A 5,371-nucleotide genomic window follows, 5' to 3' on the forward strand; every position below is an offset into this window, starting at 1 on the left:
CGGTGAAGACAACTTTGTTTGGATCTCGAATTCGGATGTGTAACACCCCATTTTCTACCTGACATTTATAATAAAATCAGAGTGCGGAAAATTACAAACAACAAAACAGGATGTCACATTTCAATATAAAACATCAAACTTCATGTATTTCATTTATCTTTGATACATAGCATCCGACATTTACAAATTTAAAATTATAATTCATATACAACTTTATTCAGCTAGATCAAACTTCAACTTATAATTATTCATCAACTTTTATTCAACTAAAAACAACTTAAAACAACAGTAATTACTTCTTATTATTCAACTTGGTCAACAGTTATAATAATAACAACAATAATAGAACAACAAATACAATCGTAATCCCATCCTAAGTGCTACGTATCAGAGCAAGACACCAACTCGCCACTAACAGCAACTAAAGACTTCATAAAGATACTTCAAAACTTTCACCGCTATCTTGAGTACCTGTCCATTTCCCATGGTAGGGAAACATCATTCAGAAGGGGTGAGATATCGAAAAATATAAACAAAAGTATGATAATTAATATGTTAGATCAGATCATACAATTATCACCACTTTCAAACAAAAGTTAAAATAACAACTAACAACAACAATTATAATAACAACTTTAACAACGATTTGTAAAGACAATTATAACAACCATCAGCAACAACAATTATCACAATAATTACTATAATTATTTCACAACTCAAACCAATACAACTTATACCAACAACAACTCATAACAACGTTAACTTCACAACGACTCAAAATGCGACTCAACTATGCAAATGCATGTGGTACCATTCGGAGCAGAACTCCCAACTTAAACATATGCCAGTTTATCGAGGCATTAACAGCAAGGCGTAAGCCTTCAACGTGGTGCCATCAAGGCCAACTTAAACAGGTGCCATCAAGGCCAACTTAAACAATGCAATGCTATGCGACAACATGAACGACATCAATAAATAATATCACAACAAGATCAGAACAACCGCAAGATAAACAACAACTTAAACCACAACTTAAACCGCAACTTAAACAACTTTCTACTTTGGCTATTTAAGCCTACAACCAAAACTTGTCCAATTTCGGGACAAAATCAACTTATCTCAACAGTACCTGCAATTCAAGCATTCGACATATATTCAAAAAGATAGAACAACCAATATTACCTACTAATATACCCGACTTACCCCGACAAATTCCATCTAATTTCGGTTAATAAATTTATACTGCTTAAACACTACCAAAACACTAATCGGTTAATCGGGACTATTTTGGTAGTCTGCTCTTACTACTGTCAGTCCCCTATTTCTGTAAAAATTAAACTTTCAGATTCCATTCCTTTTTCTGCTACCAAAACTCCCTATCATCAAATTAAGTCATGTTACTAGAATATACCAGTGTCTGCTATGGAAATTGCTAGCAACTAATTTTTTTCTTGTTTATGCTAAACTGGCCTACTGATGTAAATATTATCTGCTACTAAATTATGCTCATGTAGATATGTCTAAGATCTCGATTAATTTAACCAACTGCTAATTATTCCACACTGTCACAACTAATTACACTGTTAATTTAGCGCTGTCATTTTTATTTCATTGCTATACTGCTACTGTTGAATGCACGTATTCCAAACTCTTCTCTCTTACTGAGCTGCTATCTTCTACTAATTGAACCAATTACTTACTAAAAAAACCTTCAATATGATAGCTTATTAATTCTTCTACTGCAAATATTTCATCATAAAAATATATACTGCTAAAGCTTCACACCATACAAAAACCGGCTTATATGTATTAAAACCTTACTTTAATATATACACCTTCCAAAATTTATAATAGATATATTATCATCTCATATAGGAATACGTATATTATAAATATATATATATATATATATATATATATATATATATATATATATATATATATATATATATATATACCTATACCTTAGGATTCATACTAAATATAAGTCACTTGCAACCAAAATCAAAAACAAAACCAACACACAAGATATGCTATAAGTCACTTGCAGACAAAACAATACCAAATTCCCAGTTCTTCTATTTTCCAACTTCATATATTTTTCTTCTGCAACCCCATCGCCCAATTCAACCATTAATCTCCAAACCATTCACACCATAATAAATCGTACAACAACAATCAATAAATCAATTGACCATTTGGGACAGCGTCATTGACTCATCACAGACAACAAAATTCACAAATCACACCAAATTCTCATAAGATCAAACAACACCGAAATAACAAACAATTCATGGTATCAATTTATATAACCCAATCTCTACATACTAATCATCATATTCCCGGTTATATAATTCGAACCCCACCCTTACCTTGTATATGGAGACCGCATCTAATATCCAATCGAGTGCAAGCCTTTGCCTTCTTTACCTTTCCTTGATCGATTCCTCTTCGTCGGCAACTCTGTTTCACGATCTATTCTCCCAAAAGTCAAAACCTTATTTTCCATAAAAACCTAATTCCATATATCCTTTTTATTAATCCAATAAACCAAATAAAAATAATAGTTACTATTATTTCTTAATGGGCCTACTAATTGTACACCTCCATATTGCCTTACACACCACACCAATTTAAATAATATTATTACTAATATTATTTTCTTCAACCAAAAATCTAACTTAATTAAATAATCCATAATAATATTATTTTTAATATTATTTCTCCGACTAACCGACTAAAATCTGACTTTAACTTAATAATCCAAATGCGCCTCTTAAAATCACACTAACAAATCCAACTACTTCGATACATTCTCAAACTTCTTTTAAATCCAATAACTAAATCCTTCAATAATTTAATTAACTAATTAATTAAATTTGGGGCGTTACAGGATGGATTTTTCTTTGTCAAATCCTGTTATGATTGCTCTAAAGAAAAATTATTCGGACCGCATATTAATCATATCACGGTAATGGCTTTAGCTCATCATTGGAATACAAAAGCTCATTCTAAAATTTTGTTTTTCGGTTGGCGTTTTATTCTTGATAAATTAGACACTAAAGATCAAAAGATTAAAAGGGGTATTTTTGTGGAGGGCAACGAATCCAAATGTGTGTGTTGTCTATCGGAGGATGAGACATTGTGGCACTTGTTTTCTAGCTGTGTGGTTTCAAAGGGTATTTGGCGGAGAGTTTACAGGTGGTCGGGTGTTGACACAACCATATTAATAGAGGATTTTGTGAATTACTTTCACAATTGTTGCAAGATAAAGTGTGCAAACAAGAGGTTTATAGGGGCGGTGATTTGGATTTCTACGGTTTCAAGTGTATGGCTCAAATGTAATGCGGTGATATTCAGAAGTGAGCCTTGTAGTTTCATCGATTGTAAGATGGAGATTATGTTTAACTCTTGGAGGTGGCTTTGTTCGTTTTATAAACAGGTGGATCGGTGTAATTTTTATTGTTGGAATACCCTTCCTCTCTCTTGTTTTGAGACTTAGGAGCTTTCCATTTGTATTTGGGCGGAATATCCCTTTTACTCCCTTTAATTCAATTTCTTATTAAAAAAAATTGCTTATATTCTTTTTTTTTCTTTCTGTAAGAAAGATATTATATAAGGGAGAACTAAGGGTTCTCCAACTCGATTACACAAAGAAATGTGAAAATCTGACAAAAAGAAGAGATTACAAACCAATTAAGATTACGAGAAGAATAACAAAGGATTCTTGCTATACTCGTAAAAATAATAATTGAAGTGATTAATTTCTCCAAAAAAGACCACTTCCAAATCAAAGACTTTATCTTCCATACCGTATTGTTAATGTTTTAATCCTTGGTTTAGAAACAAACCTCATTCCTTAATAACCATTAATTCCATGAAGTTGCGAGCCAAACAACTCCTAGCTTACTTACTTTAACCTTTTGTATACGAAAAAATGAGTGCACATCCATAAAATTCGAGAAACACTCATCCTCCACCATATCCGATTTTCCAACTCATAGAGCTATCTCCCTCCATATTATGTTTACCACATAGAAATTTAAAAAAAGGAATGATCCTGATTCTCCAAATCAATTCCACAAAAAATACACTTTAAATCATCTAAAGGGAAAGAAACACCTCTATACACCAAAAGGTCCTTTGTTGGAAGTCTATTAACAAGAAGTCTCGATCCAAAAGCCTTAGTTTTAAAAGGCACGTCCAATTTCCACACTAGCCTAATAGCCTCGTCAAACTTGTTAGGAAGTCCCAAGAGAATGCGAAAACTAGCATAAAACGTATAACAGGAGGCAACCGAAAACTCCACACTCGATTTAAAGGTCCACTATACCAAGTCTTTATCTTCCCACGTTCCACGAAAAACCCTCCAACTTGTCCCTAAAGGATAAAAAACCGGACATGAGCTGAATTGTCCAAGACCGCAGCGGATAGGCCGAAATCACCCTATTTCCAATCTCCTTCAAACCATCCTCCCATACTCGCCATCGATATTCTCTTCAAACAAGAGGCCAAGAATAATTCTGGACTTACCTCCTTTAAAATAATGCCCTCAAACCACTCGACTTCTAAAAAAGGAGTAGTAAACAATTATGAATAACAAACCTACACAAAATCTTAGAGGTTTGATATAGATGTTCGAAATCTATATTAACATCATTGCTCACCTTAAGTTTTGTACGATGGTACATAAGGAAAAACCTTAATTTGTTCAGGGTTCCTAGAAGAATCTAGGACCGGACCCATAGAGGCATGAGGAACACCAGCAAGAAGGAAAGAAGGAATCTTTGTGAACGAAAAATGTGGAGCTTTTCATCTAATCAGGGTGGTTCAAGAACAAATTAATGGTTTGCCACGGTGAGAGATGTTGCCAGCTTAGTGACCAGAGGAAAAAACTCCTTGTTTTTTTGGTGATATTTGGATTGTCTTATGGAAGCAATTGTTGGAAAAGGGAAACTTTGAAGGTATGAAGATTGAAAGAAATAGAAAGTTGGTTTAGAAAGTGCAGCGGAAAGAAGAATTGAAGTGGAATATACTCTTAAGACAGATAATGTGGAAGGTTAGAAGTGGAGCTGTTGACACGCGGAAGACATGTGGCAAGCATATGTGAATATCAAATTTTGGTGGCTAATTCGGTCACTACAGTGACCAAAATGTTTCTGTCAATGAAAACAAATTTTCTAGTAGTGGCCACAAAACGATTACTTATTTGTATTATAAATGAAGCTTTGTAATTAGATTTGAGGGTGTTCAAATTTATTCAAAATTCACGCAAAATTCAGAGTAATTAAGCGAAGAGTCAAATAAGTATGGCGAGTGCAATATATGTTTGAATCATCACTTTTCAATTAATATCATGTTGTTTACTTCT

The 5,371-nt window shown here is 33.3% G+C and overlaps 1 long non-coding RNA gene across 1 annotated transcript; it reads right to left on the reverse strand.

Moving 5' to 3' along the window:
- Nucleotides 1-277: 277 nt before the first annotated feature.
- On the reverse strand, nucleotides 278-2,487 carry LOC131611603 (uncharacterized). The gene is made up of 2 exons (XR_009287043.1): nucleotides 2,373-2,487; nucleotides 278-471 (listed from the first exon to the last, which is right to left on the reverse strand). It is a non-coding gene; the product is annotated as an uncharacterized LOC131611603 (long non-coding RNA).
- Between the last annotated feature and the right edge of the window lie 2,884 nt (nucleotides 2,488-5,371).

This window comes from Vicia villosa, linkage group LG6, assembly GCF_029867415.1.
Source record: "Vicia villosa cultivar HV-30 ecotype Madison, WI linkage group LG6, Vvil1.0, whole genome shotgun sequence".
Taxonomy (NCBI): domain Eukaryota; kingdom Viridiplantae; phylum Streptophyta; class Magnoliopsida; order Fabales; family Fabaceae; genus Vicia; species Vicia villosa.